General features: G+C 40.4%; 53 non-coding genes across 53 annotated transcripts; all 53 read left to right on the top strand.

Annotated features, from left to right (window-relative positions):
• Positions 1 to 69: 69 nt before the first annotated feature.
• trnal-caa (transfer RNA leucine (anticodon CAA)) lies at positions 70 to 181 on the top strand. The gene is made up of 2 exons: positions 70 to 107; positions 136 to 181. It is a non-coding gene; the product is annotated as a tRNA-Leu (tRNA).
• A 577-nt stretch (positions 182 to 758) lies between these two features.
• Positions 759 to 870, top strand: trnal-caa (transfer RNA leucine (anticodon CAA)). Its single transcript has 2 exons — positions 759 to 796; positions 825 to 870. It is a non-coding gene; the product is annotated as a tRNA-Leu (tRNA).
• Positions 871 to 988: 118 nt separating this feature from the next.
• trnal-caa (transfer RNA leucine (anticodon CAA)) lies at positions 989 to 1,100 on the top strand. The gene is made up of 2 exons: positions 989 to 1,026; positions 1,055 to 1,100. It is a non-coding gene; the product is annotated as a tRNA-Leu (tRNA).
• A 117-nt stretch (positions 1,101 to 1,217) lies between these two features.
• trnal-caa (transfer RNA leucine (anticodon CAA)) lies at positions 1,218 to 1,329 on the top strand. Its single transcript has 2 exons — positions 1,218 to 1,255; positions 1,284 to 1,329. It is a non-coding gene; the product is annotated as a tRNA-Leu (tRNA).
• A 118-nt stretch (positions 1,330 to 1,447) lies between these two features.
• On the top strand, positions 1,448 to 1,559 carry trnal-caa (transfer RNA leucine (anticodon CAA)). The gene is made up of 2 exons: positions 1,448 to 1,485; positions 1,514 to 1,559. It is a non-coding gene; the product is annotated as a tRNA-Leu (tRNA).
• Positions 1,560 to 1,907: 348 nt separating this feature from the next.
• Positions 1,908 to 2,018, top strand: trnal-caa (transfer RNA leucine (anticodon CAA)). The gene is made up of 2 exons: positions 1,908 to 1,945; positions 1,973 to 2,018. It is a non-coding gene; the product is annotated as a tRNA-Leu (tRNA).
• Positions 2,019 to 2,366: 348 nt separating this feature from the next.
• On the top strand, positions 2,367 to 2,478 carry trnal-caa (transfer RNA leucine (anticodon CAA)). Its single transcript has 2 exons — positions 2,367 to 2,404; positions 2,433 to 2,478. It is a non-coding gene; the product is annotated as a tRNA-Leu (tRNA).
• A 118-nt stretch (positions 2,479 to 2,596) lies between these two features.
• trnal-uaa (transfer RNA leucine (anticodon UAA)) lies at positions 2,597 to 2,708 on the top strand. Its single transcript has 2 exons — positions 2,597 to 2,634; positions 2,663 to 2,708. It is a non-coding gene; the product is annotated as a tRNA-Leu (tRNA).
• A 118-nt stretch (positions 2,709 to 2,826) lies between these two features.
• trnal-caa (transfer RNA leucine (anticodon CAA)) lies at positions 2,827 to 2,938 on the top strand. Its single transcript has 2 exons — positions 2,827 to 2,864; positions 2,893 to 2,938. It is a non-coding gene; the product is annotated as a tRNA-Leu (tRNA).
• Positions 2,939 to 3,056: 118 nt separating this feature from the next.
• Positions 3,057 to 3,168, top strand: trnal-caa (transfer RNA leucine (anticodon CAA)). Its single transcript has 2 exons — positions 3,057 to 3,094; positions 3,123 to 3,168. It is a non-coding gene; the product is annotated as a tRNA-Leu (tRNA).
• Positions 3,169 to 3,974: 806 nt separating this feature from the next.
• On the top strand, positions 3,975 to 4,086 carry trnal-caa (transfer RNA leucine (anticodon CAA)). The gene is made up of 2 exons: positions 3,975 to 4,012; positions 4,041 to 4,086. It is a non-coding gene; the product is annotated as a tRNA-Leu (tRNA).
• A 577-nt stretch (positions 4,087 to 4,663) lies between these two features.
• Positions 4,664 to 4,775, top strand: trnal-caa (transfer RNA leucine (anticodon CAA)). Its single transcript has 2 exons — positions 4,664 to 4,701; positions 4,730 to 4,775. It is a non-coding gene; the product is annotated as a tRNA-Leu (tRNA).
• Positions 4,776 to 5,350: 575 nt separating this feature from the next.
• Positions 5,351 to 5,462, top strand: trnal-caa (transfer RNA leucine (anticodon CAA)). The gene is made up of 2 exons: positions 5,351 to 5,388; positions 5,417 to 5,462. It is a non-coding gene; the product is annotated as a tRNA-Leu (tRNA).
• A 1,496-nt stretch (positions 5,463 to 6,958) lies between these two features.
• Positions 6,959 to 7,070, top strand: trnal-caa (transfer RNA leucine (anticodon CAA)). Its single transcript has 2 exons — positions 6,959 to 6,996; positions 7,025 to 7,070. It is a non-coding gene; the product is annotated as a tRNA-Leu (tRNA).
• Positions 7,071 to 7,188: 118 nt separating this feature from the next.
• On the top strand, positions 7,189 to 7,300 carry trnal-caa (transfer RNA leucine (anticodon CAA)). Its single transcript has 2 exons — positions 7,189 to 7,226; positions 7,255 to 7,300. It is a non-coding gene; the product is annotated as a tRNA-Leu (tRNA).
• Positions 7,301 to 7,418: 118 nt separating this feature from the next.
• Positions 7,419 to 7,530, top strand: trnal-caa (transfer RNA leucine (anticodon CAA)). The gene is made up of 2 exons: positions 7,419 to 7,456; positions 7,485 to 7,530. It is a non-coding gene; the product is annotated as a tRNA-Leu (tRNA).
• An 807-nt stretch (positions 7,531 to 8,337) lies between these two features.
• On the top strand, positions 8,338 to 8,449 carry trnal-caa (transfer RNA leucine (anticodon CAA)). The gene is made up of 2 exons: positions 8,338 to 8,375; positions 8,404 to 8,449. It is a non-coding gene; the product is annotated as a tRNA-Leu (tRNA).
• A 117-nt stretch (positions 8,450 to 8,566) lies between these two features.
• On the top strand, positions 8,567 to 8,678 carry trnal-caa (transfer RNA leucine (anticodon CAA)). The gene is made up of 2 exons: positions 8,567 to 8,604; positions 8,633 to 8,678. It is a non-coding gene; the product is annotated as a tRNA-Leu (tRNA).
• A 118-nt stretch (positions 8,679 to 8,796) lies between these two features.
• On the top strand, positions 8,797 to 8,908 carry trnal-caa (transfer RNA leucine (anticodon CAA)). Its single transcript has 2 exons — positions 8,797 to 8,834; positions 8,863 to 8,908. It is a non-coding gene; the product is annotated as a tRNA-Leu (tRNA).
• A 348-nt stretch (positions 8,909 to 9,256) lies between these two features.
• trnal-caa (transfer RNA leucine (anticodon CAA)) lies at positions 9,257 to 9,367 on the top strand. Its single transcript has 2 exons — positions 9,257 to 9,294; positions 9,322 to 9,367. It is a non-coding gene; the product is annotated as a tRNA-Leu (tRNA).
• A 348-nt stretch (positions 9,368 to 9,715) lies between these two features.
• On the top strand, positions 9,716 to 9,827 carry trnal-caa (transfer RNA leucine (anticodon CAA)). The gene is made up of 2 exons: positions 9,716 to 9,753; positions 9,782 to 9,827. It is a non-coding gene; the product is annotated as a tRNA-Leu (tRNA).
• Positions 9,828 to 9,945: 118 nt separating this feature from the next.
• Positions 9,946 to 10,057, top strand: trnal-caa (transfer RNA leucine (anticodon CAA)). The gene is made up of 2 exons: positions 9,946 to 9,983; positions 10,012 to 10,057. It is a non-coding gene; the product is annotated as a tRNA-Leu (tRNA).
• Positions 10,058 to 10,175: 118 nt separating this feature from the next.
• On the top strand, positions 10,176 to 10,287 carry trnal-caa (transfer RNA leucine (anticodon CAA)). Its single transcript has 2 exons — positions 10,176 to 10,213; positions 10,242 to 10,287. It is a non-coding gene; the product is annotated as a tRNA-Leu (tRNA).
• A 118-nt stretch (positions 10,288 to 10,405) lies between these two features.
• On the top strand, positions 10,406 to 10,517 carry trnal-caa (transfer RNA leucine (anticodon CAA)). Its single transcript has 2 exons — positions 10,406 to 10,443; positions 10,472 to 10,517. It is a non-coding gene; the product is annotated as a tRNA-Leu (tRNA).
• Positions 10,518 to 10,635: 118 nt separating this feature from the next.
• Positions 10,636 to 10,747, top strand: trnal-caa (transfer RNA leucine (anticodon CAA)). The gene is made up of 2 exons: positions 10,636 to 10,673; positions 10,702 to 10,747. It is a non-coding gene; the product is annotated as a tRNA-Leu (tRNA).
• Positions 10,748 to 11,554: 807 nt separating this feature from the next.
• Positions 11,555 to 11,666, top strand: trnal-caa (transfer RNA leucine (anticodon CAA)). The gene is made up of 2 exons: positions 11,555 to 11,592; positions 11,621 to 11,666. It is a non-coding gene; the product is annotated as a tRNA-Leu (tRNA).
• Positions 11,667 to 12,243: 577 nt separating this feature from the next.
• Positions 12,244 to 12,355, top strand: trnal-caa (transfer RNA leucine (anticodon CAA)). The gene is made up of 2 exons: positions 12,244 to 12,281; positions 12,310 to 12,355. It is a non-coding gene; the product is annotated as a tRNA-Leu (tRNA).
• A 577-nt stretch (positions 12,356 to 12,932) lies between these two features.
• On the top strand, positions 12,933 to 13,044 carry trnal-caa (transfer RNA leucine (anticodon CAA)). Its single transcript has 2 exons — positions 12,933 to 12,970; positions 12,999 to 13,044. It is a non-coding gene; the product is annotated as a tRNA-Leu (tRNA).
• Positions 13,045 to 14,310: 1,266 nt separating this feature from the next.
• Positions 14,311 to 14,422, top strand: trnal-caa (transfer RNA leucine (anticodon CAA)). Its single transcript has 2 exons — positions 14,311 to 14,348; positions 14,377 to 14,422. It is a non-coding gene; the product is annotated as a tRNA-Leu (tRNA).
• A 118-nt stretch (positions 14,423 to 14,540) lies between these two features.
• Positions 14,541 to 14,652, top strand: trnal-caa (transfer RNA leucine (anticodon CAA)). Its single transcript has 2 exons — positions 14,541 to 14,578; positions 14,607 to 14,652. It is a non-coding gene; the product is annotated as a tRNA-Leu (tRNA).
• A 118-nt stretch (positions 14,653 to 14,770) lies between these two features.
• Positions 14,771 to 14,882, top strand: trnal-caa (transfer RNA leucine (anticodon CAA)). Its single transcript has 2 exons — positions 14,771 to 14,808; positions 14,837 to 14,882. It is a non-coding gene; the product is annotated as a tRNA-Leu (tRNA).
• A 118-nt stretch (positions 14,883 to 15,000) lies between these two features.
• Positions 15,001 to 15,112, top strand: trnal-caa (transfer RNA leucine (anticodon CAA)). The gene is made up of 2 exons: positions 15,001 to 15,038; positions 15,067 to 15,112. It is a non-coding gene; the product is annotated as a tRNA-Leu (tRNA).
• A 577-nt stretch (positions 15,113 to 15,689) lies between these two features.
• Positions 15,690 to 15,801, top strand: trnal-caa (transfer RNA leucine (anticodon CAA)). The gene is made up of 2 exons: positions 15,690 to 15,727; positions 15,756 to 15,801. It is a non-coding gene; the product is annotated as a tRNA-Leu (tRNA).
• Positions 15,802 to 15,919: 118 nt separating this feature from the next.
• trnal-caa (transfer RNA leucine (anticodon CAA)) lies at positions 15,920 to 16,031 on the top strand. Its single transcript has 2 exons — positions 15,920 to 15,957; positions 15,986 to 16,031. It is a non-coding gene; the product is annotated as a tRNA-Leu (tRNA).
• A 118-nt stretch (positions 16,032 to 16,149) lies between these two features.
• trnal-caa (transfer RNA leucine (anticodon CAA)) lies at positions 16,150 to 16,261 on the top strand. The gene is made up of 2 exons: positions 16,150 to 16,187; positions 16,216 to 16,261. It is a non-coding gene; the product is annotated as a tRNA-Leu (tRNA).
• A 118-nt stretch (positions 16,262 to 16,379) lies between these two features.
• Positions 16,380 to 16,491, top strand: trnal-caa (transfer RNA leucine (anticodon CAA)). Its single transcript has 2 exons — positions 16,380 to 16,417; positions 16,446 to 16,491. It is a non-coding gene; the product is annotated as a tRNA-Leu (tRNA).
• A 348-nt stretch (positions 16,492 to 16,839) lies between these two features.
• Positions 16,840 to 16,950, top strand: trnal-caa (transfer RNA leucine (anticodon CAA)). Its single transcript has 2 exons — positions 16,840 to 16,877; positions 16,905 to 16,950. It is a non-coding gene; the product is annotated as a tRNA-Leu (tRNA).
• A 348-nt stretch (positions 16,951 to 17,298) lies between these two features.
• On the top strand, positions 17,299 to 17,410 carry trnal-caa (transfer RNA leucine (anticodon CAA)). Its single transcript has 2 exons — positions 17,299 to 17,336; positions 17,365 to 17,410. It is a non-coding gene; the product is annotated as a tRNA-Leu (tRNA).
• A 118-nt stretch (positions 17,411 to 17,528) lies between these two features.
• On the top strand, positions 17,529 to 17,640 carry trnal-caa (transfer RNA leucine (anticodon CAA)). Its single transcript has 2 exons — positions 17,529 to 17,566; positions 17,595 to 17,640. It is a non-coding gene; the product is annotated as a tRNA-Leu (tRNA).
• A 118-nt stretch (positions 17,641 to 17,758) lies between these two features.
• Positions 17,759 to 17,870, top strand: trnal-caa (transfer RNA leucine (anticodon CAA)). Its single transcript has 2 exons — positions 17,759 to 17,796; positions 17,825 to 17,870. It is a non-coding gene; the product is annotated as a tRNA-Leu (tRNA).
• Positions 17,871 to 17,988: 118 nt separating this feature from the next.
• Positions 17,989 to 18,100, top strand: trnal-caa (transfer RNA leucine (anticodon CAA)). Its single transcript has 2 exons — positions 17,989 to 18,026; positions 18,055 to 18,100. It is a non-coding gene; the product is annotated as a tRNA-Leu (tRNA).
• Positions 18,101 to 18,218: 118 nt separating this feature from the next.
• On the top strand, positions 18,219 to 18,330 carry trnal-caa (transfer RNA leucine (anticodon CAA)). Its single transcript has 2 exons — positions 18,219 to 18,256; positions 18,285 to 18,330. It is a non-coding gene; the product is annotated as a tRNA-Leu (tRNA).
• Positions 18,331 to 18,448: 118 nt separating this feature from the next.
• trnal-caa (transfer RNA leucine (anticodon CAA)) lies at positions 18,449 to 18,560 on the top strand. Its single transcript has 2 exons — positions 18,449 to 18,486; positions 18,515 to 18,560. It is a non-coding gene; the product is annotated as a tRNA-Leu (tRNA).
• Positions 18,561 to 18,678: 118 nt separating this feature from the next.
• On the top strand, positions 18,679 to 18,790 carry trnal-caa (transfer RNA leucine (anticodon CAA)). Its single transcript has 2 exons — positions 18,679 to 18,716; positions 18,745 to 18,790. It is a non-coding gene; the product is annotated as a tRNA-Leu (tRNA).
• A 118-nt stretch (positions 18,791 to 18,908) lies between these two features.
• trnal-caa (transfer RNA leucine (anticodon CAA)) lies at positions 18,909 to 19,020 on the top strand. Its single transcript has 2 exons — positions 18,909 to 18,946; positions 18,975 to 19,020. It is a non-coding gene; the product is annotated as a tRNA-Leu (tRNA).
• A 118-nt stretch (positions 19,021 to 19,138) lies between these two features.
• On the top strand, positions 19,139 to 19,250 carry trnal-caa (transfer RNA leucine (anticodon CAA)). Its single transcript has 2 exons — positions 19,139 to 19,176; positions 19,205 to 19,250. It is a non-coding gene; the product is annotated as a tRNA-Leu (tRNA).
• A 1,037-nt stretch (positions 19,251 to 20,287) lies between these two features.
• Positions 20,288 to 20,399, top strand: trnal-caa (transfer RNA leucine (anticodon CAA)). Its single transcript has 2 exons — positions 20,288 to 20,325; positions 20,354 to 20,399. It is a non-coding gene; the product is annotated as a tRNA-Leu (tRNA).
• A 577-nt stretch (positions 20,400 to 20,976) lies between these two features.
• On the top strand, positions 20,977 to 21,088 carry trnal-caa (transfer RNA leucine (anticodon CAA)). Its single transcript has 2 exons — positions 20,977 to 21,014; positions 21,043 to 21,088. It is a non-coding gene; the product is annotated as a tRNA-Leu (tRNA).
• Positions 21,089 to 21,665: 577 nt separating this feature from the next.
• trnal-caa (transfer RNA leucine (anticodon CAA)) lies at positions 21,666 to 21,777 on the top strand. Its single transcript has 2 exons — positions 21,666 to 21,703; positions 21,732 to 21,777. It is a non-coding gene; the product is annotated as a tRNA-Leu (tRNA).
• Positions 21,778 to 22,584: 807 nt separating this feature from the next.
• Positions 22,585 to 22,696, top strand: trnal-caa (transfer RNA leucine (anticodon CAA)). The gene is made up of 2 exons: positions 22,585 to 22,622; positions 22,651 to 22,696. It is a non-coding gene; the product is annotated as a tRNA-Leu (tRNA).
• A 118-nt stretch (positions 22,697 to 22,814) lies between these two features.
• trnal-caa (transfer RNA leucine (anticodon CAA)) lies at positions 22,815 to 22,926 on the top strand. Its single transcript has 2 exons — positions 22,815 to 22,852; positions 22,881 to 22,926. It is a non-coding gene; the product is annotated as a tRNA-Leu (tRNA).
• A 348-nt stretch (positions 22,927 to 23,274) lies between these two features.
• On the top strand, positions 23,275 to 23,386 carry trnal-caa (transfer RNA leucine (anticodon CAA)). Its single transcript has 2 exons — positions 23,275 to 23,312; positions 23,341 to 23,386. It is a non-coding gene; the product is annotated as a tRNA-Leu (tRNA).
• A 1,037-nt stretch (positions 23,387 to 24,423) lies between these two features.
• On the top strand, positions 24,424 to 24,535 carry trnal-caa (transfer RNA leucine (anticodon CAA)). Its single transcript has 2 exons — positions 24,424 to 24,461; positions 24,490 to 24,535. It is a non-coding gene; the product is annotated as a tRNA-Leu (tRNA).
• Positions 24,536 to 24,933: the final 398 nt, after the last annotated feature.

Here is a 24,933-nt window from a genome sequence, read left to right as displayed (position 1 = left end):
ATATTATCTTTTGAGTTTTTACCATCATGGACAATCAAAAGACTGAGCATCAGAAAAGCAGCTGTGTCTGTCAGAATGGCCGAGTGGTCTAAGGCGCCAGACTCAAGGTTCTTCAACCTTCTCAAATGTTAAGGATTCTGGTCTCCGAATGAAGGCGTGGGTTCAAATCCCACTTCTGACAACTAGCTTTTAAAATGAACACTTGAATTAACGTGAAGGTAATGAATCTTATATTCCTTTTTGAGTTTTTACCATCATGAATAATGAAAAGACTGAGCATCAGAACGCTAGTTGTGGCTGTCAGAATGGCCGAGTGGTCTAAGGCGCCAGACTCAAGGTCTTTCAACCTTTCAAATGTTGAGGATTCAGGTCTCCGAATGGAGGCGTGGGTTCAAATCCCACTTCTGACATGTAGCTTTTGTAATGAAAACTTGAAATAATGTGATGGTAATATATCTTATATTATCTTTTGAGTTTTTACCATCATGGACAATCAAAAGACTGAGCATCAGAAAAGCAGCCGTGACTGTCAGAATGGCCGAGTTGTCTAAGGCGCCAGACTCAAGGTTCTTCAACCTTCTCAAATGTTGAGGATTCTGGTCTCCGAATGGAGGCGCGGGTTCAAATCCCACTTCTGACAAGTAGCTTTTATAATGAAAACTTGAAATAATGTGATGGTAATATATCTTATATTATCTTTTGAGTTTTTACCATCATGGACAATCAAAAGACTGAGCATCAGAAAACCAGCTGTGGCTGTCAGAATGGCCGAGTGGTCTAAGGCGCCAGACTCAAGGTGCTTCAACCTTCTCAAATGTTGAGGATTCTGGTCTCCAAATGGAGGCGTGGGTTCAAATCCCACTTCTGACAAGTAGCTTTTGTAATGAAAACTTGAAATAATGTGATGGTAATATATCTTATATTATCTTTTGAGTTTTTACCATCATGGACAATCAAAAGACTGAGAATCAGAAAACCAGTTGTGGCTGTCAGAATGGCCGAGTGGTCTAAGGCGCCAGACTCAAGGTGCTTCAACCTTCTCAAGTGTTGAGGATTCTGGTCTCCGAATGGAGGCGTGGGTTCAAATCCCACTTCTGACAAGTAGCTTTTATAATGAAAACTTGAAATAATGTGATGGTAATATATCTTATATTGTCTTTTGAGTTTTACCATCATGGACAATCAAAAGACTGAGCATCAGAAAAGCAGTTGTGACAGTCAGAATGGCCGAGTGGTCTAAGGCGCCAGACTCAAGGCGCTTCAACCTTCTCAAATGTTGAGGATTCTGGTCTCCGAATGGAGGCGTGGGTTCAAATCCCACTTCTGACAAGTAGCTTTTATAATGAAAACTTGAAATAATGTGACGGTAATATATCTTATATTATCTTTTGAGTTTTTACCATCATTGACAATCAAAAGACTGAGCATCAGAAAAGCAGTTGTGACAGTCAGAATGGCCGAGTGGTCTAAGGCGCCAGACTCAAGGTGCTTCAACCTTCCCAAATGTTGAGGATTCTGGTCTCCGAATGGAGGCGTGGGTTCAAATCCCACTTCTGACAAGTAGCTTTTGTAATGAAAACTTGAAATAATGTGATGGTAATATATCTTATATTATCTTTTGAGTTTTTACCATCATGGACAATGAAAAGACTGAGCATAAGAAAACCAGTTGTGGCTGTCAGAATGGCCGAGTGGTCTAAGGCGCCAGACTCAAGGTGCTTCAACCTTCTCAAATGTTGAGGATTCTGTTCTCCGAATGGAGGCGTGGGTTCAAATCCCACTTCTGACAACTAGCTTTTATAATGAAAACATGAATTAATGTGAAGGTAACATATCTTATATTATCTTTTGAAATTTTACCATCATGGACAATGAAAAGACTGAGCATCAGAAAGCTAGTTCTGAGTGTCAGAATGGCCGAGTGGTCTAAGGCGCCAGACTCAAGGTCTTTCAACCTTTCAAATGTTGAGGATTCTGGTCTCTGAATGGAGGCGTGGGTTCAAATCCCACTTCTGACATGTAGCTTTTGTAATGAAAACTTGAAATAATGTGATGGTAATATATCTTATATTATCTTTTGAGTTTTTACCATCATGGACAATCAAAAGACTGAGCATCAGAAAAGCAGCCGTGACTGTCAGAATGGCCGAGTTGTCTAAGGCGCCAGACTCAAGGTTCTTCAACCTTCTCAAATGTTGAGGATTCTGGTCTCCGAATGGAGGCGTGGGTTCAAATCCCCCTTCTGACAACTAGCTTTTAAAATGAACACTTGAATTAACGTGAAGGTAATGAATCTTATATTGCCATTTGAGTTTTTACCATCATGTATAATGAAAAGACTGAGCTTCAGAAAAGCAGCTGTGACTGTCAGAATGGCCGAGTGGTCTAAGGCGCCAGACTCAAGGTGCTTCAACCTTCTCAAATGTTGAGGATTCTGGTCTCCGAATGGAGGCGTGGGTTCAAATCCCACTTCTGACAAGTAGCTTTTGTAATGAAAACTTGAAATAATGTGATGGTAATATATCTTATATTATCTTTTGAGTTTTTACCATCATGGACAATCAAAAGACTGAGCATCAGAAAAGCAGCTGTGTCTGTCAGAATGGCCGAGTGGTCTAAGGCGCCAGACTTAAGGTGCTTCAACCTTCTCAAATGTTGAGGATTCTGGTTTCCGAATGGAGGCGTGGGTTCAAATCCCACTTCTGACATGTAGCTTTTGTAATGAAAACTTGAAAAAATGTGATGTTAATATATCTTATATTATCGTTTGAGTTTTTACCATCATGGACAATCCAAAGACTGAGCATCAGAAAAGCAGTTGTGACAGTCAGAATGGCCGAGTGGTCTAAGGCGCCAGACTCAAGGTTCTTCAACCTTCTCAAATGTTGAGGATTCTGGTCTCCGAATGGAGGCGTGGGTTCAAATCCCACTTCTGACAAATAGCTTTTGTAATGAAAACTTGAAATAATGTGATGGTAATATATCTTATATTATCTTTTGAGTTTTTACCATCATGGACAATGAAAAGACTGAGCATAAGAAAACCAGTTGTGGCTGTCAGAATGGCCGAGTGGTCTAAGGCGCCAGACTCAAGGTGCTTCAACCTTCTCAAATGTTGAGGATTCTGGTCTCCGAATGGAGGCGTGGGTTCAAATCCCACTTCTGACAACTAGCTTTTATAATGAAAACATGAATTAATGTGAAGGTAACATATCTTATATTATCTTTTGAAATTTTACCATCATGGACAATGAAAAGACTGAGCATCAGAAAGCTAGTTCTGAGTGTCAGAATGGCCGAGGGGTCTAAGGCGCCAGACTCAAGGTCTTTCAACCTTTCAAATGTTGAGGATTCTGGTCTCTGAATGGAGGCGTGGGTTCAAATCCCACTTCTGACATGTAGCTTTTGTAATGAAAACTTGAAATAATGTGATGGTAATATATCTTATATTATCTTTTGAGTTTTTACCATCATGAATAATGAAAAGACTGAGCATCAGAACGCTAGTTGTGGCTGTCAGAATGGCCGAGTGGTCTAAGGCGCCAGACTCAAGGTCTTTCAACCTTTCAAATGTTGAGGATTCAGGTCTCCGAATGGAGGCGTGGGTTCAAATCCCACTTCTGACATGTAGCTTTTGTAATGAAAACTTGAAATACTGTGATGGTAATATATCTTATATTATCTCTTGAGTTTTTACCATCATGGACAATCAAAAGACTGAGCATCAGAAAAGCAGCCGTGACTGTCAGAATGGCCGAGTTGTCTAAGGCGCCAGACTCAAGGTTCTTCAACCTTCTCAAATGTTGAGGATTCTGGTCTCCGAATGGAGGCGTGGGTTCAAATCCCACTTCTGACAAGTAGCTTTTATAATGAAAACTTGAAATAATGTGACGGTAATATATCTTATATTATCTTTTGAGTTTTTACCATCATGGACAATCAAAAGACTGAGCATCAGAAAACCAGTTGTGACTGTCAGAATGGCCGAGTGGTCTAAGGCGCCAGACTCAAGGTGCTTCAACCTTCTCAAATGTTGAGGATTCTGGTCTCCGAATGGAGGCGTGGGTTCAAATCCCACTTCTGACATGTAGCTTTTGTAATGAAAACTTGAAATAATGTGAAGGTAACATATCTTATATTATCTTTTGAAATTTTACCATCATGGAATATGAAAAGACTGAGCATCAGAAAGCTAGTTGTGAGTGTCAGAATGGCCGAGTGGTCTAAGGCGCCAGACTCAAGGTCTTTCAACCTTTCAAATGTTGAGGATTCAGGTCTCTGAATGGAGGCGTGGGTTCAAATCCCACTTCTGACATGTAGCTTTTGTAATGAAAACTTGAAATAATGTGATGGTAATATATCTTATATTATCTTTTGAGTTTTTACCATCATGGACAATCAAAAGACTGAGCATCAGAAAAGCAGCCGTGACTGTCAGAATGGCCGAGTTGTCTAAGGCGCCAGACTCAAGGTTCTTCAACCTTCTCAAATGTTGAGGATTCTGGTCTCCGAATGGAGGCGTGGGTTCAAATCCCGCTTCTGACAAGTAGCTTTTATAATGAAAACTTGAAATAATGTGACGGTAATATATCTTATATTATCTTTTGAGTTTTTACGATCATGGACAATCAAAAGACTGAGCATCAGAAAACCAGTTGTGGCTGTCAGAATGGCCGAGTGGTCTAAGGCGCCAGACTCAAGGTGCTTCAACCTTCTCAAATGTTGAGGATTCTGGTCTCCGAATGAAGGCGTGGGTTCAAATCCCACTTCTGACAACTAGCTTTTATAATGAACACTTGAATTAACGTGAAGGTAATGAATCTTATATTCCTTTTTGAGATTTTACCATCATGAATAATGAAAAGACTGAGCATCAGAACGCTAGTTGTGGCTGTCAGAATGGCCGAGTGGTCTAAGGCGCCAGACTCAAGGTCTTTCAACCTTTCAAATGCTGAGGATTCAGTTCTGAATGGAGGCGTGGGTTCAAATCCCACTTCTGACATGTAGCTTTTGTAATGAAAACTTGAAATAATGTGATGGTAATATATCTTATATTATCTTTTGAGTTTTTACCATCATGGACAATCAAAAGACTGAGCATCAGAAAAGCAGCCGTGACTGTCAGAATGGCCGAGTTGTCTAAGGCGCTAGACTCAAGGTTCTTCAACCTTCTCAAATGTTGAGGATTCTGGTCTCCGAATGGAGGCGTGGGTTCAAATCCCACTTCTGACAAGTAGCTTTTATAATGAAAACTGGAAATAATGTGACGGTAATATATCTTATATTATCTTTTGAGTTTTTACCATCATGAATAATGAAAAGACTGAGCATCAGAGCGCTAGTTGTGGCTGTCAGAATGGCCGAGTGGTCTAAGGCGCCAGACTCAAGATGCTTCAACCTTCTCAAATGTTGAGGATTCTGGTCTCCGAATGGAGGCGTGGGTTCAAATCCCACTTCTGACAACTATCTTTTATAATGAAAACTTGAATTAATGTGAAGGTAATATATCTTATATTATCTTTTGAGTTTTTACCATCATGGACAATGAAAAGACTGAGCATCAGAAAGCTAGTTGTGAGTGTCAGAATGGCCGAGTAGTCTAAGGCGCCAGACTCAAGGTGCTTCAACCTTCTCAAATGTAGAGGATTCTGGTCTCCGAATGGAGGCGTGGGTTCAAATACCACTTCTGACAAGTAGCTTTTATAATGAAAACTTGAAATAATGTGATGGTAATATATCTTATATTATCTTTTGAGTTTTTACCATCATGAATAATGAAAAGACTGAGCATCAGAACACTAGTTGTGGCTGTCAGAATGGCCGAGTGGTCTAAGGCGCCAGACTCAAGGTCTTTCAAACTTTCAAATGTTGAGGATTCAGGTCTCCGAATGGAGGCGTGGGTTCAAATCCCACTTCTGACAAGTAGCTTTTATAATGAAAACTTGAAATAATGTGACAGTAATATATCTTATATTATCTTTTGAGTTTTTATCATCATGGACAATCAAAAGACTGAGCATCAGAAAACCAGTTGTGGCTGTCAGAATGGCCGAGTGGTCTAAGGCGCCAGACTCAGGGTGCTTCAACCTTCTCAAATGTAGAGGATTCTGGTGTCCGAATAGAGGCGTGGCTTCAAATCCCACTTCTGACAACTAGCTTTTAAAATGAACACTTGAATTAACGTGAAGGTAATGAATCTTATATTGCCGTTTGAGTTTTTACCATCATGTATAATGAAAAGACTGAGCTTCAGAAAAGCAGCTGTGACTGTCAGAATGGCCAAGTGGTCTAAGGCGCCAGACTCAAGGTGCTTCAACCTTTCAAATGTTGAGGATTCAGGTCTCCGAATGGAGGCGTGGGTTCAAATCCCACTTCTGACATGTAGCTTTTGTAATGAAAACTTGAAATAATGTGATGGTAATATATCTTATATTATCTTTTGAGTTTTTACCATCATGGACAATCAAAAGACTGAGCATCAGAAAAGCAGCCGTGACTGTCAGAATGGCCGAGTTGTCTAAGGCGCCAGACTCAAGGTTCTTCAACCTTCTCAAATGTTGAGGATTCTGGTCTCCGAATGGAGGCGTGGGTTCAAATCCCACTTCTGACAACTAGCTTTTAAAATGAACACTTGAATTAACGTGAAGGTAATGAATCTTATATTGCCATTTGAGTTTTTACCATCATGTATAATGAAAAGACTGAGCTTCAGAAAAGCAGCTGTGACTGTCAGAATGGCCGAGTGGTCTAAGGCGCTAGACTCAAGGTTCTTCAACATTCTCAAATGTTGAGGATTCTGGTCTCCGAATGGAGGCGTCGGTTCAAATCCCACTTCTGACAAGTAGCTTTTATAATGAAAACTTGAAATAATGTGACGGTAATATATCTTATATTATCTTTTGAGTTTTTACCATCATGGACAATCAAAAGACTGAGCATCAGAAAAGCAGCTGTGTCTGTCAGAATGGCCGAGTGGTCTAAGGCGCCAGACTCAAGGTTCTTCAACCTTCTCAAATGTTGAGGATTCTGGTCTCCGAATGGAGGCGTGGGTTCAAATCCCACTTCTGACAACTAGCTTTTAAAATGAACACTTGAATTAACGTGAAGGTAATGATTCTTATATTGCCATTTGAATTTTTACCATCATGTATAATGAAAAGACTGAGCTTCAGAAAAGCAGCTGTGACTGTCAGAATGGCTGAGTGGTCTAAGGCGCCAGACTCAAGCTGCTTCAACCTTCTCAAATGTTGAGGATTCTGGTCTCCGAATGGAGGCGTGGGTTCAAATCCCACTTCTGACAAGTAGCTTTTGTAATGAAAACTTGAAATAATGTGATGGTAATATATCTTATATTATCTTTTGAGTTTTTACCATCATGGACAATCAAAAGACTGAGCATCAGAAAAGCAGCTGTGTCTGTCAGAATGGCCGAGTGGTCTAAGGCGCCAGACTCAAGGTTCTTCAACCTTCTCAAATGTTAAGGATTCTGGTCTCCGAATGAAGGCGTGGGTTCAAATCCCACTTCTGACAACTAGCTTTTAAAATGAACACTTGAATTAACGTGAAGGTAATGAATCTTATATTCCTTTTTGAGTTTTTACCATCATGAATAATGAAAAGACTGAGCATCAGAACGCTAGTTGTGGCTGTCAGAATGGCCGAGTGGTCTAAGGCGCCAGACTCAAGGTCTTTCAACCTTTCAAATGTTGAGGATTCAGGTCTCCGAATGGAGGCGTGGGTTCAAATCCCACTTCTGACATGTAGCTTTTGTAATGAAAACTTGAAATAATGTGATGGTAATATATCTTATATTATCTTTTGAGTTTTTACCATCATGGACAATCAAAAGACTGAGCATCAGAAAAGCAGCCGTGACTGTCAGAATGGCCGAGTTGTCTAAGGCGCCAGACTCAAGGTTCTTCAACCTTCTCAAATGTTGAGGATTCTGGTCTCCGAATGGAGGCGCGGGTTCAAATCCCACTTCTGACAAGTAGCTTTTATAATGAAAACTTGAAATAATGTGATGGTAATATATCTTATATTATCTTTTGAGTTTTTACCATCATGGACAATCAAAAGACTGAGCATCAGAAAACCAGCTGTGGCTGTCAGAATGCACGAGTGGTCTAAGGCGCCAGACTCAAGGTGCTTCAACCTTCTCAAATGTTGAGGATTCTGGTCTCCAAATGGAGGCGTGGGTTCAAATCCCACTTCTGACAAGTAGCTTTTGTAATGAAAACTTGAAATAATGTGATGGTAATATATCTTATATTATCTTTTGAGTTTTTACCATCATGGACAATCAAAAGACTGAGAATCAGAAAACCAGTTGTGGCTGTCAGAATGGCCGAGTGGTCTAAGGCGCCAGACTCAAGGTGCTTCAACCTTCTCAAGTGTTGAGGATTCTGGTCTCCGAATGGAGGCGTGGGTTCAAATCCCACTTCTGACAAGTAGCTTTTATAATGAAAACTTGAAATAATGTGATGGTAATATATCTTATATTGTCTTTTGAGTTTTACCATCATGGACAATCAAAAGACTGAGCATCAGAAAAGCAGTTGTGACAGTCAGAATGGCCGAGTGGTCTAAGGCGCCAGACTCAAGGCGCTTCAACCTTCTCAAATGTTGAGGATTCTGGTCTCCGAATGGAGGCGTGGGTTCAAATCCCACTTCTGACAAGTAGCTTTTATAATGAAAACTTGAAATAATGTGACGGTAATATATCTTATATTATCTTTTGAGTTTTTACCATCATTGACAATCAAAAGACTGAGCATCAGAAAAGCAGTTGTGACAGTCAGAATGGCCGAGTGGTCTAAGGCGCCAGACTCAAGGTGCTTCAACCTTCCCAAATGTTGAGGATTCTGGTCTCCGAATGGAGGCGTGGGTTCAAATCCCACTTCTGACAAGTAGCTTTTGTAATGAAAACTTGAAATAATGTGATGGTAATATATCTTATATTATCTTTTGAGTTTTTACCATCATGGACAATGAAAAGACTGAGCATAAGAAAACCAGTTGTGGCTGTCAGAATGGCCGAGTGGTCTAAGGCGCCAGACTCAAGGTGCTTCAACCTTCTCAAATGTTGAGGATTCTGTTCTCCGAATGGAGGCGTGGGTTCAAATCCCACTTCTGACAACTAGCTTTTATAATGAAAACATGAATTAATGTGAAGGTAACATATCTTATATTATCTTTTGAAATTTTACCATCATGGACAATGAAAAGACTGAGCATCAGAAAGCTAGTTCTGAGTGTCAGAATGGCCGAGTGGTCTAAGGCGCCAGACTCAAGGTCTTTCAACCTTTCAAATGTTGAGGATTCTGGTCTCTGAATGGAGGCGTGGGTTCAAATCCCACTTCTGACATGTAGCTTTTGTAATGAAAACTTGAAATAATGTGATGGTAATATATCTTATATTATCTTTTGAGTTTTTACCATCATGGACAATCAAAAGACTGAGCATCAGAAAAGCAGCCGTGACTGTCAGAATGGCCGAGTTGTCTAAGGCGCCAGACTCAAGGTTCTTCAACCTTCTCAAATGTTGAGGATTCTGGTCTCCGAATGGAGGCGTGGGTTCAAATCCCCCTTCTGACAACTAGCTTTTAAAATGAACACTTGAATTAACGTGAAGGTAATGAATCTTATATTGCCATTTGAGTTTTTACCATCATGTATAATGAAAAGACTGAGCTTCAGAAAAGCAGCTGTGACTGTCAGAATGGCCGAGTGGTCTAAGGCGCCAGACTCAAGGTGCTTCAACCTTCTCAAATGTTGAGGATTCTGGTCTCCGAATGGAGGCGTGGGTTCAAATCCCACTTCTGACAAGTAGCTTTTGTAATGAAAACTTGAAATAATGTGATGGTAATATATCTTATATTATCTTTTGAGTTTTTACCATCATGGACAATCAAAAGACTGAGCATCAGAAAAGCAGCTGTGTCTGTCAGAATGGCCGAGTGGTCTAAGGCGCCAGACTCAAGGTGCTTCAACCTTCTCAAATGTTGAGGATTCTGGTTTCCGAATGGAGGCGTGGGTTCAAATCCCACTTCTGACATGTAGCTTTTGTAATGAAAACTTGAAAAAATGTGATGTTAATATATCTTATATTATCGTTTGAGTTTTTACCATCATGGACAATCCAAAGACTGAGCATCAGAAATGCAGCTGTGACTGTCAGAATGGCCGAGTGGTCTAAGGCGCCAGACTCAAGGTTCTTCAACCTTCTCAAATGTTGAGGATTCTGGTCTCCGAATGGAGGCGTGGGTTCAAATCCCACTTCTGACAAATAGCTTTTAAAATGAACACTTGAATTAACGTGAAGGTAATGAATCTTATATTGCCATTTGAATTTTTACCATCATGTATAATGAAAAGACTGAGCTTCAGAAAAGCAGCTGTGACTGTCAGAATGGCCGAGTGGTCTAAGGCGCCAGACTCAAGGTGCTTCAACCTTCTCAAATGTTGAGGATTCTGGTCTCCGAATGGAGGCGTGGGTTCAAATCCCACTTCTGACAAGTAGCTTTTGTAATGAAAACTTGAAATAATGTGATGGTAATATATCTTATATTATCTTTTGAGTTTTTACCATCATGGACAATCAAAAGACTGAGCATCAGAAAAGCAGCTGTGTCTGTCAGAATGGCCGAGTGGTCTAAGGCGCCAGACTCAAGGTTCTTCAACCTTCTCAAATGTTGAGGTTTCTGGTCTCCGAATGAAGGCGTGGGTTCAAATCCCACTTCTGACAACTAGCTTTTAAAATTAACACTTGAATTAACGTGAAGGAAATGAATCTTATATTCCTTTTTGAGTTTTTACCATCATGAATAATGAAAAGACTGAGCATCAGAACGCTAGTTGTGGCTGTCAGAATGGCCGAGTGGTCTAAGGCGCCAGACTCAAGGTCTTTCAACCTTTCAAATGTTGAGGATTCAGGTCTCCGAATGGAGGCGTGGGTTCAAATCCCACTTCTGACATGTAGCTTTTGTAATGAAAACTTGAAATAATGTGATGGTAATATATCTTATATTATCTTTTGAGTTTTTACCATCATGGACAATCAAAAGACTGAGCATCAGAAAAGCAGCCGTGACTGTCAGAATGGCCGAGTTGTCTAAGGCGCCAGACTCAAGGTTCTTCAACCTTCTCAAATGTTGAGGATTCTGGTCTCCGAATGGAGGCGTGGGTTCAAATCCCACTTCTGACAAGTAGCTTTTATAATGAAAACTTGAAATAATGTGACGGTAATATATCTTATATTATGTTTTGAGTTTTTACCATCATGGACAATCAAAAGACTGAGCATCAGAAAACGAGTTGTGGCTGTCAGAATGGCCGAGTGGTCTAAGGCGCCAGACTCAAGGTTCTTCAACCTTCTCAAATGTTGAGGATTCTGGTCTCCGAATGGAGGCCTGGGTTCAAATCCCACTTCTGACAAGTAGCTTTTATAATGAAAACTTGAAATAATGTGACGGTAATATATCTTATATTATCTTTTGAGTTTTTACCATCATGGACAATCAAAAGACTGAGCATCAGAAAACCAGTTGTGACTGTCAGAATGGCCGAGTGGTCTAAGGCGCCAGACTCAAGGTGCTTCAACCTTCTCAAATGTTGAGGATTCTGGTCTCCGAATGGAGGCGTGGGTTCAAATCCCACTTCTGACATGTAGCTTTTGTAATGAAAACTTGAAATAATGTGAAGGTAACATATCTTATATTATCTTTTGAAATTTTACCATCATGGAATATGAAAAGACTGAGCATCAGAAAGCTAGTTGTGAGTGTCAGAATGGCCGAGTGGTCTAAGGCGCCAGACTCAAGGTCTTTCAACCTTTCAAATGTTGAGGATTCAGGTCTCTGAATGGAGGCGTGGGTTCAAATCCCACTTCTGACATGTACCTTTTGTAATGAAAACTTGAAATAATGTGATGGTAATATATCTTATATTATCTTTTGAGTTTTTACCATCATGGACAATCAAAAGACTGAGCATCAGAAAAGCAGCCGTGACTGTCAGAATGGCCGAGTTGTCTAAGGCGCCAGACTCAAGGTTCTTCAACCTTCTCAAATGTTGAGGATTCTGGTCTCCGAATGGAGGCGTGGGTTCAAATCCCGCTTCTGACAAGTAGCTTTTATAATGAAAACTTGAAATAATGTGACGGTAATATATCTTATATTATCTTTTGAGTTTTTACGATCATGGACAATCAAAAGACTGAGCATCAGAAAACCAGTTGTGGCTGTCAGAATGGCCGAGTGGTCTAAGGCGCCAGACTCAAGGTGCTTCAACCTTCTCAAATGTTGAGGATTCTGGTCTCCGAATGAAGGCGTGGGTTCAAATCCCACTTCTGACAACTAGCTTTTATAATGAACACTTGAATTAACGTGAAGGTAATGAATCTTATATTCCTTTTTGAGATTTTACCATCATGAATAATGAAAAGACTGAGCATCAGAACGCTAGTTGTGGCTGTCAGAATGGCCGAGTGGTCTAAGGCGCCAGACTCAAGGTCTTTCAACCTTTCAAATGCTGAGGATTCAGGTCTCCGAATGGAGGCGTGGGTTCAAATCCCACTTCTGACATGTAGCTTTTGTAATGAAAACTTGAAATAATGTGATGGTAATATATCTTATATTATCTTTTGAGTTTTTACCATCATGGACAATCAAAAGACTGAGCATCAGAAAAGCAGCCGTGACTGTCAGAATGGCCGAGTTGTCTAAGGCGCTAGACTCAAGGTTCTTCAACCTTCTCAAATGTTGAGGATTCTGGTCTCCGAATGGAGGCGTGGGTTCAAATCCCACTTCTGACAAGTAGCTTTTATAATGAAAACTGGAAATAATGTGACGGTAATATATCTTATATTATCTTTTGAGTTTTTACCATCATGAATAATGAAAAGACTGAGCATCAGAGCGCTAGTTGTGGCTGTCAGAATGGCCGAGTGGTCTAAGGCGCCAGACTCAAGATGCTTCAACCTTCTCAAATGTTGAGGATTCTGGTCTCCGAATGGAGGCGTGGGTTCAAATCCCACTTCTGACAACTATCTTTTATAATGAAAACTTGAATTAATGTGAAGGTAATATATCTTATATTATCTTTTGAGTTTTTACCATCATGGACAATGAAAAGACTGAGCATCAGAAAGCTAGTTGTGAGTGTCAGAATGGCCGAGTAGTCTAAGGCGCCAGACTCAAGGTGCTTCAACCTTCTCAAATGTAGAGGATTCTGGTCTCCGAATGGAGGCGTGGGTTCAAATACCACTTCTGACAAGTAGCTTTTATAATGAAAACTTGAAATAATGTGATGGTAATATATCTTATATTATCTTTTGAGTTTTTACCATCATGAATAATGAAAAGACTGAGCATCAGAACACTAGTTGTGGCTGTCAGAATGGCCGAGTGGTCTAAGGCGCCAGACTCAAGGTCTTTCAAACTTTCAAATGTTGAGGATTCAGGTCTCCGAATGGAGGCGTGGGTTCAAATCCCACTTCTGACAAGTAGCTTTTATAATGAAAACTTGAAATAATGTGACAGTAATATATCTTATATTATCTTTTGAGTTTTTATCATCATGGACAATCAAAAGACTGAGCATCAGAAAACCAGTTGTGGCTGTCAGAATGGCCGAGTGGTCTAAGGCGCCAGACTCAGGGTGCTTCAACCTTCTCAAATGTAGAGGATTCTGGTGTCCGAATAGAGGCGTGGCTTCAAATCCCACTTCTGACAACTAGCTTTTAAAATGAACACTTGAATTAACGTGAAGGTAATGAATCTTATATTGCCGTTTGAGTTTTTACCATCATGTATAATGAAAAGACTGAGCTTCAGAAAAGCAGCTGTGACTGTCAGAATGGCCAAGTGGTCTAAGGCGCCAGACTCAAGGTGCTTCAACCTTTCAAATGTTGAGGATTCAGGTCTCCGAATGGAGGCGTGGGTTCAAATCCCACTTCTGACATGTAGCTTTTGTAATGAAAACTTGAAATAATGTGATGGTAATATATCTTATATTATCTTTTGAGTTTTTACCATCATGGACAATCAAAAGACTGAGCATCAGAAAAGCAGCCGTGACTGTCAGAATGGCCGAGTTGTCTAAGGCGCCAGACTCAAGGTTCTTCAACCTTCTCAAATGTTGAGGATTCTGGTCTCCGAATGGAGGCGTGGGTTCAAATCCCACTTCTGACAACTAGCTTTTAAAATGAACACTTGAATTAACGTGAAGGTAATGAATCTTATATTGCCATTTGAGTTTTTACCATCATGTATAATGAAAAGACTGAGCTTCAGAAAAGCAGCTGTGACTGTCAGAATGGCCGAGTGGTCTAAGGCGCTAGACTCAAGGTTCTTCAACATTCTCAAATGTTGAGGATTCTGGTCTCCGAATGGAGGCGTGGGTTCAAATCCCACTTCTGACAAGTAGCTTTTATAATGAAAACTTGAAATAATGTGACGGTAATATATCTTATATTATCTTTTGAGTTTTTACCATCATGGACAATCAAAAGACTGAGCATCAGAAAAGCAGCTGTGTCTGTCAGAATGGCCGAGTGGTCTAAGGCGCCAGACTCAAGGTTCTTCAACCTTCTCAAATGTTGAGGATTCTGGTCTCCGAATGGAGGTGTGGGTTCAAATCCCACTTCTGACAACTAGCTTTTAAAATGAACACTTGAATTAACGTGAAGGTAATGATTCTTATATTGCCATTTGAATTTTTACCATCATGTATAATGAAAAGACTGAGCTTCAGAAAAGCAGCTGTGACTGTCAGAATGGCTGAGTGGTCTAAGGCGCCAGACTCAAGCTGCTTCAACCTTCTCAAATGTTGAGGATTCTGGTCTCCGAATGGAGGCGTGGGTTCAAATCCCACTTCTGACAAGTAGCTTTTGTAATGAAAACTTGAAATAATGTGATGGTAATATATCTTATATTATCTTTTGAGTTTTTACCATCATGGACAATCAAAAGACTGAGCATCAGAAAAGCAGCTGTGTCTGTCAGAATGGCCGAGTGGTCTAAGGCGCCAGACTCAAGGTTCTTCAACCTTCTCAAATGTTAAGGATTCTGGTCTCCGAATGAAGGCGTGGGTTCAAATCCCACTTCTGACAACTAGCTTTTAAAATGAACACTTGAATTAACGTGAAGGTAATGAATCTTATATTCCTTTTTGAGTTTTTACCATCATGAATAATGAAAAGACTGAGCATCAGAACGCTAGTTGTGGCTGTCAGAATGGCCGAGTGGTCTAAGGCGCCAGACTCAAGGTCTTTCAACCTTTCAAATGTTGAGGATTCAGGTCTCCGAATGGAGGCGTGGGTTCAAATCCCACTTCTGACATGTAGCTTTTGTAATGAAAACTTGAAATAATGTGATGGTAATATATCTTATATTATCTTTTGAGTTTTTACCATCATGGACAATCAAAAGACTGAGCATCAGAAAAGCAGCCGTGACTGTCAGAATGGCCGAGTTGTCTAAGGCGCCAGACTCAAGGTTCTTCAACCTTCTCAAATGTTGAGGATTCTGGTCTCCGAATGGAGGCGTGGGTTCAAATCCCACTTCTGACAAGTAGCTTTTATAATGAAAACTTGAAATAATGTGATGGTAATATATCTTATATTATCTTTTGAGTTTTTACCATCATGGACAATCAAAAGACTGAGCATCAGAAAACCAGCTGTGGCTGTCAGAATGGTCGAGTGGTCTAAGGCGCCAGACTCAAGGTGCTTCAACCTTCTCAAATGTTGAGGATTCTGGTCTCCGAATGGAGGCGTGGGTTCAAATCCCACTTCTGACAAGTAGCTTTTGTAATGAAAACTTGAAATAATGTGATGGTAATATATCTTATATTATCTTTTGAGTTTTTACCATCATGGACAATCAAAAGACTGAGAATCAGAAAACCAGTTGTGGCTGTCAGAATGGCCGAGTGGTCTAAGGCGCCAGACTCAAGGTGCTTCAACCTTCTCAAGTGTTGAGGATTCTGGTCTCCGAATGGAGGCGTGGGTTCAAATCCCACTTCTGACAAGTAGCTTTTATAATGAAAACTTGAAATAATGTGATGGTAATATATCTTATATTGTCTTTTGAGTTTTTACCATCATGGACAATCAAAAGACTGAGCATCAGAAAAGCAGTTGTGACAGTCAGAATGGCCGAGTGGTCTAAGGCGCCAGACTCAAGGCGCTTCAACCTTCTCAAATGTTGAGGATTCTGGTCTCCGAATGGAGGCGTGGGTTCAAATCCCACTTCTGACAAGTAGCTTTTATAATGAAAACTTGAAATAATGTGACGGTAATATATCTTATATTATCTTTTGAGTTTTTACCATCATGGACAATCAAAAGACTGAGCATCAGAAAAGCAGTTGTGACAGTCAGAATGGCCGAGTGGTCTAAGGCGCCAGACTCAAGGTGCTTCAACCTTCCCAAATGTTGAGGATTCTGGTCTCCGAATGGAGGCGTGGGTTCAAATCCCACTTTTGACAAGTAGCTTTTGTAATGAAAACTTGAAATAATGTGATGGTAATATATCTTATATTATCTTTTGAGTTTTTACCATCATGGACAATGAAAAGACTGAGCATAAGAAAACCAGTTGTGGCTGTCAGAATGGCCGAGTGGTCTAAGGCGCCAGACTCAAGGTGCTTCAACCTTCTCAAATGTTGAGGATTCTGTTCTCCGAATGGAGGCGTGGGTTCAAATCCCACTTCTGACAACTAGCTTTTATAATGAAAACATGAATTAATGTGAAGGTAACATATCTTATATTATCTTTTGAAATTTTACCATCATGGACAATGAAAAGACTGAGCATCAGAAAGCTAGTTCTGAGTGTCAGAATGGCCGAGTGGTCTAAGGCGCCAGACTCAAGGTCTTTCAACCTTTCAAATGTTGAGGATTCTGGTCTCTGAATGGAGGCGTGGGTTCAAATCCCACTTCTGACATGTAGCTTTTGTAATGAAAACTTGAAATAATGTGATGGTAATATATCTTATATTATCTTTTGAGTTTTTACCATCATGGACAATCAAAAGACTGAGCATCAGAAAAGCAGCCGTGACTGTCAGAATGGCCGAGTTGTCTAAGGCGCCAGACTCAAGGTTCTTCAACCTTCTCAAATGTTGAGGATTCTGGTCTCCGAATGGAGGCGTGGGTTCAAATCCCCCTTCTGACAACTAGCTTTTAAAATGAACACTTGAATTAACGTGAAGGTAATGAATCTTATATTGCCATTTGAGTTTTTACCATCATGTATAATGAAAAGACTGAGCTTCAGAAAAGCAGCTGTGACTGTCAGAATGGCCGAGTGGTCTAAGGCGCCAGACTCAAGGTGCTTCAACCTTCTCAAATGTTGAGGATTCTGGTCTCCGAATGGAGGCGTGGGTTCAAATCCCACTTCTGACAAGTAGCTTTTGTAATGAAAACTTGAAATAATGTGATGGTAATATATCTTATATTATCTTTTGAGTTTTTACCATCATGGACAATCAAAAGACTGAGCATCAGAAAAGCAGCTGTGTCTGTCAGAATGGCCGAGTGGTCTAAGGCGCCAGACTCAAGGTGCTTCAACCTTCTCAAATGTTGAGGATTCTGGTTTCCGAATGGAGGCGTGGGTTCAAATCCCACTTCTGACATGTAGCTTTTGTAATGAAAACTTGAAAAAATGTGATGTTAATATATCTTATATTATCGTTTGAGTTTTTACCATCATGGACAATCCAAAGACTGAGCATCAGAAATGCAGCTGTGACTGTCAGAATGGCCGAGTGGTCTAAGGCGCCAGACTCAAGGTTCTTCAACCTTCTCAAATGTTGAGGATTCTGGTCTCCGAATGGAGGCGTGGGTTCAAATCCCACTTCTGACAAATAGCTTTTAAAATGAACACTTGAATTAACGTGAAGGTAATGAATCTTATATTGCCATTTGAATTTTTACCATCATGTATAATGAAAAGACTGAGCTTCAGAAAAGCAGCTGTGACTGTCAGAATGGCCGAGTGGTCTAAGGCGCCAGACTCAAGGTGCTTCAACCTTCTCAAATGTTGAGGATTCTGGTCTCCGAATGGAGGCGTGGGTTCAAATCCCACTTCTGACAAGTAGCTTTTGTAATGAAAACTTGAAATAATGTGATGGTAATATATCTTATATTATCTTTTGAGTTTTTACCATCATGGACAATCAAAAGACTGAGCATCAGAAAAGCAGCTGTGTCTGTCAGAATGGCCGAGTGGTCTAAGGCGCCAGACTCAAGGTTCTTCAACCTTCTCAAATGTTGAGGTTTCTGGTCTCCGAATGAAGGCGTGGGTTCAAATCCCACTTCTGACAACTAGCTTTTAAAATGAACACTTGAATTAACGTGAAGGTAATGAATCTTATATTGCCATTTGAGTTTTTACCATCATGTATAATGAAAAGACTGAGCTTCAGAAAAGCAGCTGTGACTGTCAGAATGGCCGAGTGGTCTAAGGCGCCAGACTCAAGGTGCTTCAACCTTCTCAAATGTTGAGGATTCTGGTCTCCGAATGGAGGCGTGGGTTCAAATCCCACTTCTGACAAGTAGCTTTTGTAATGAAAACTTGAAATAATGTGATGGTAATATATCTTATATTATCTTTTGAGTTTTTACCATCATGGACAATCAAAAGACTGAGCATCAGAAAAGCAGCTGTGTCTGTCAGAATGGCCGAGTGGTCTAAGGCGCCAGACTCAAGGTGCTTCAACCTTCTCAAATGTTGAGGATTCTGGTTTCCGAATGGAGGCGTGGGTTCAAATCCCACTTCTGACATGTAGCTTTTGTAATGAAAACTTGAAAAAATGTGATGTTAATATATCTTATATTATCGTTTGAGTTTTTACCATCATGGACAATCCAAAGACTGAGCATCAGAAATGCAGCTGTGACTGTCAGAATGGCCGAGTGGTCTAAGGCGCCAGACTCAAGGTTCTTCAACCTTCTCAAATGTTGAGGATTCTGGTCTCCGAATGGAGGCGTGGGTTCAAATCCCACTTCTGACAAATAGCTTTTAAAATGAACACTTGAATTAACGTGAAGGTAATGAATCTTATATTGCCATTTGAATTTTTACCATCATGTATAATGAAAAGACTGAGCTTCAGAAAAGCAGCTGTGACTGTCAGAATGGCCGAGTGGTCTAAGGCGCCAGACTCAAGGTGCTTCAACCTTCTCAAATGTTGAGGATTCTGGTCTCCGAATGGAGGCGTGGGTTCAAATCCCACTTCTGACAAGTAGCTTTTGTAATGAAAACTTGAAATAATGTGATGGTAATATATCTTATATTATCTTTTGAGTTTTTACCATCATGGACAATCAAAAGACTGAGCATCAGAAAAGCAGCTGTGTCTGTCAGAATGGCCGAGTGGTCTAAGGCGCCAGACTCAAGGTTCTTCAACCTTCTCAAATGTTGAGGTTTCTGGTCTCCGAATGAAGGCGTGGGTTCAAATCCCCCTTCTGACAACTAGCTTTTAAAATTAACACTTGAATTAACGTGAAGGAAATGAATCTTATATTCCTTTTTGAGTTTTTACCATCATGAATAATGAAAAGACTGAGCATCAGAACGCTAGTTGTGGCTGTCAGAATGGCCGAGTGGTCTAAGGCGCCAGACTCAAGGTCTTTCAACCTTTCAAATGTTGAGGATTCAGGTCTCCGAATGGAGGCGTGGGTTCAAATCCCACTTCTGACATGTAGCTTTTGTAATGAAAACTTGAAATAATGTGATGGTAATATATCTTATATTATCTTTTGAGTTTTTACCATCATGGACAATCAAAAGACTGAGCATCAGAAAAGCAGCCGTGACTGTCAGAATGGCCGAGTTGTCTAAGGCGCCAGACTCAAGGTTCTTCAACCTTCTCAAATGTTGAGGATTCTGGTCTCCGAATGGAGGCGTGGGTTCAAATCCCACTTCTGACAAGTAGCTTTTATAATGAAAACTTGAAATAATGTGACGGTAATATATCTTATATTATGTTTTGAGTTTTTACCATCATGGACAATCAAAAGACTGAGCATCAGAAAACGAGTTGTGGCTGTCAGAATGGCCGAGTGGTCTAAGGCGCCAGACTCAAGGTTCTTCAACCTTCTCAAATGTTGAGGATTCTGGTCTCCGAATGGAGGCCTGGGTTCAAATCCCACTTCTGACAAGTAGCTTTTATAATGAAAACTTGAAATAATGTGACGGTAATATATCTTATATTATCTTTTGAGTTTTTACCATCATGGACAATCAAAAGACTGAGCATCAGAAAACCAGTTGTGACTGTCAGAATGGCCGAGTGGTCTAAGGCGCCAGACTCAAGGTGCTTCAACCTTCTCAAATGTTGAGGATTCTGGTCTCCGAATGGAGGCGTGGGTTCAAATCCCACTTCTGACATGTAGCTTTTGTAATGAAAACTTGAAATAATGTGAAGGTAACATATCTTATATTATCTTTTGAAATTTTACCATCATGGAATATGAAAAGACTGAGCATCAGAAAGCTAGTTGTGAGTGTCAGAATGGCCGAGTGGTCTAAGGCGCCAGACTCAAGGTCTTTCAACCTTTCAAATGTTGAGGATTCAGGTCTCTGAATGGAGGCGTGGGTTCAAATCCCACTTCTGACATGTACCTTTTGTAATGAAAACTTGAAATAATGTGATGGTAATATATCTTATATTATCTTTTGAGTTTTTACCATCATGGACAATCAAAAGACTGAGCATCAGAAAAGCAGCCGTGACTGTCAGAATGGCCGAGTTGTCTAAGGCGCCAGACTCAAGGTTCTTCAACCTTCTCAAATGTTGAGGATTCTGGTCTCCGAATGGAGGCGTGGGTTCAAATCCCGCTTCTGACAAGTAGCTTTTATAATGAAAACTTGAAATAATGTGACGGTAATATATCTTATATTATCTTTTGAGTTTTTACGATCATGGACAATCAAAAGACTGAGCATCAGAAAACCAGTTGTGGCTGTCAGAATGGCCGAGTGGTCTAAGGCGCCAGACTCAAGGTGCTTCAACCTTCTCAAATGTTGAGGATTCTGGTCTCCGAATGAAGGCGTGGGTTCAAATCCCACTTCTGACAACTAGCTTTTAAAATGAACACTTGAATTAACGTGAAGGTAATGAATCTTATATTCCTTTTTGAGATTTTACCATCATGAATAATGAAAAGACTGAGCATCAGAACGCTAGTTGTGGCTGTCAGAATGGCCGAGTGGTCTAAGGCGCCAGACTCAAGGTCTTTCAACCTTTCAAATGCTGAGGATTCAGGTCTCCGAATGGAGGCGTGGGTTCCAATCCCACTTCTGACATGTAGCTTTTGTAATGAAAACTTGAAATAATGTGATGGTAATATATCTTATATTATCTTTTGAGTTTTTACCATCATGGACAATCAAAAGACTGAACATCAGAAAAGCAGCCGTGACTGTCAGAATGGCCGAGTTGTCTAAGGCGCTAGACTCAAGGTTCTTCAACCTTCTCAAATGTTGAGGATTCTGGTCTCCGAATGGAGGCGTGGGTTCAAATCCCACTTCTGACAAGTAGCTTTTATAATGAAAACTTGAAATAATGTGACGGTAATATATCTTATATTATCTTTTGAGTTTTTACCATCATGAATAATGAAAAGACTGAGCATCAGAACGCTAGCTGTGGCTGTCAGAATGGCCGAGTGGTCTAAGGCGCCAGACTCAAGATGCTTCAACCTTCTCAAATGTTGAGGATTCTGGTCTCCGAATGGAGGCGTGGGTTCAAATCCCACTTCTGACAACTAGCTTTTATAATGAAAACTTGAATTAATGTGAAGGTAATATATCTTATATTATCTTTTGAGTTTTTACCATCATGGACAATGAAAAGACTGAGCATCAGAAAGCTAGTTGTGAGTGTCAGAATGGCCGAGTAGTCTAAGGCGCCAGACTCAAGGTGCTTCAACCTTCTCAAATGTAGAGGATTCTGGTCTCCGAATGGAGGCGTGGGTTCAAATACCACTTCTGACAAGTAGCTTTTATAATGAAAACTTGAAATAATGTGATGGTAATATATCTTATATTATCTTTTGAGTTTTTACCATCATGAATAATGAAAAGACTGAGCATCAGAACACTAGTTGTGGCTGTCAGAATGGCCGAGTGGTCTAAGGCGCCAGACTCAAGGTCTTTCAAACTTTCAAATGTTGAGGATTCAGGTCTCCGAATGGAGGCGTGGGTTCAAATCCCACTTCTGACAAGTAGCTTTTATAATGAAAACTTGAAATAATGTGACAGTAATATATCTTATATTATCTTTTGAGTTTTTATCATCATGGACAATCAAAAGACTGAGCATCAGAAAACCAGTTGTGGCTAACAGAATGGCCGAGTGGTCTAAGGCGCCAGACTCAAGGTGCTTCAACCTTCTCAAATGTAGAGGATTCTGGTGTCCGAATAGAGGCGTGGGTTCAAATCCCACTTCTGACAACTAGCTTTTAAAATGAACACTTGAATTAACGTGAAGGTAATGAATCTTATATTGCCGTTTGAGTTTTTACCATCATGTATAATGAAAAGACTGAGCTTCAGAAAAGCAGCTGTGACTGTCAGAATGGCCGAGTGGTCAAAGGCGCCAGACTCAAGGTGCTTCAACCTTCTCAAATGTAGAGGATTCTGGTCTCCGAATGGAGGCGTGGGTTCAAATCCCACTTCTGACAAGTAGCTTTTGTAATGAAAACTTGAAAAAATGTGATGGTAATATATCTTATATTATCTTTTGAGTTTTTACCATCATGGACAATCAAAAGACTGAGCATCAGAAAAGCAGCTGTGTCTGTCAGAATGGCCGAGTGGTCTAAGGCGCCAGACTCAAGGTGCTTCAACCTTCTCAAATGTTGAGGATTCTGGTCTCCGAATGGAGGCGTGGGTTCAAATCCCACTTCTGACAAGTAGCTTTTGTAATGAAAACTTGAAAAAATGTGATGTTAATATATCTTATATTATCGTTTGAGTTTTTACCATCATGGACAATCAAAAGACTGAGCATCAGAAAAGCAGCTGTGACTGTCAGAATGGCCGAGTGGTCTAAGGCGCCAGACTCAAGGTGCTTCAACCTTCTCAAATGTTGAGGATTCTGGTCTCCGAATGGAGGCGTGGGTACAAATCCCACTTCTGACAAGTAGCTTTTATAATGAAAACTTGAAATAATGTGACGGTAATATATCTTATATTATCTTTTGAGTTTTTACCATCATGGACAATCAAAAGACTGAGCATCAGAAAACCAGTTGTGGCTGTCAGAATGGCCGAGTGGTCTAAGGCGCCAGACTCAAGGTGCTTCAACCTTCTCAAATGTTGAGGATTCTGGTCTCCGAATGAAGGCGTGGGTTCAAATCCCACTTCTGACAACTAGCTTTTAAAATGAACACTTGAATTAACGTGAAGGTAATGAATCTTATATTCCTGTTTGAGTTTTTACCATCATGAATAATGAAAAGACTGAGCATCAGCACACTAGTTGTGGCTGTCAGAATGGCCGAGTGGTCTAAGGCGCCAGACTCAAGGTCTTTCAACCTTTCAAATGTTGAGGATTCAGGTCTCCGAATGGAGGCGTGGGTTCAAATCCCACTTCTGACATGTAGCTTTTGTAATGAAAACTTGAAATAATGTGATGGTAATATATCTTATATTATCTTTTGAGTTTTTACCATCATGGACAATCAAAAGACTGAGCATCAGAAAAGCAGCCGTGACTGTCAGAATGGCCGAGTTGTCTAAGGCGCCAGACTCAAGGTTCTTCAACCTTCTCAAATGTTGAGGATTCTGGTCTCCGAATGGAGGCGTGGGTTCAAATCCCACTTCTGACAACTAGCTTTTAAAATGAACACTTGAATTAACGTGAAGGTAATGAATCTTATATTGCCATTTGAGTTTTTACCATCATGTATAATGAAAAGACTGAGCTTCAGAAAAGCAGCTGTGACTGTCAGAATGGCCGAGTGGTCTAAGGCGCTAGACTCAAGGTTCTTCAACCTTCTCAAATGTTGAGGATTCTGGTCTCCGAATGGAGGCGTGGGTTCAAATCCCACATCTGACAAGTAGCTTTTATAATGAAAACTTGAAATAATGTGACGGTAATATATCTTATATTATCTTTTGAGTTTTTACCATCATGGACAATCAAAAGACTGAGCATCAGAAAACCAGTTGTGGCTGTCAGAATGGCCGAGTGGTCTAAGGCGCCAGACTCAAGGTGCTTCAACCTTCTCAAATGTTGAGGATTCTGGTCTCCGAATGGAGGCGTGGGTTCAAATTCCACTTCTGACGAGTAGCTTTTATAATGAAAACTTGAAATAATGTGACGGTAATATATCTTATATTATCTTTTGAGTTTTTACCATCATGAATAATGAAAAGACTGAGCATCAGAAAGCTAGTTGTGGCTGTCAGAATGGCCGAGTGGTCTAAGGCGCCAGACTCAAGATGCTTCAACCTTCTCAAATGTTGAGGATTCTGGTCTCCGAATGGAGGCGTGGGTTCAAATCCCACTTCTGACAACTAGCTTTTATAATGAAAACTTGAATTAATGTGAAGGTAATATATCTTATATTATGTTTTGAGTTTTTACCATCATGGACAATGAAAAGACTGAGCATCAGAAAGCTAGTTGTGAGTGTCAGAATGGCCGAGTAGTCTAAGGCGCCAGACTCAAGGTGCTTCAACCTTCTCAAATGTAGAGGATTCTGGTCTCCGAATGGAGGCGTGGGTTCAAATACAACTTCTGACAAGTAGCTTTTATAATGAAAACTTGAAATAATGTGATGGTAATATATCTTATATTATCTTTTGAGTTTTTTCCATCATGAATAATGAAAAGACTGAGCATCAGAACACTAGTTGTGGCTGTCAGAATGGCCGAGTGGTCTAAGGCGCCAGACTCAAGGTCTTTCAACCT

This window comes from Pseudorasbora parva, chromosome 15 (genome assembly GCF_024679245.1).
Source record: "Pseudorasbora parva isolate DD20220531a chromosome 15, ASM2467924v1, whole genome shotgun sequence".
Classification (NCBI taxonomy): Eukaryota; Metazoa; Chordata; class Actinopteri; order Cypriniformes; family Gobionidae; genus Pseudorasbora; species Pseudorasbora parva.
The sequence above is the reverse complement of the archived record's forward strand: the minus strand, read 5'-3'. Positions and strand labels throughout refer to the sequence as shown.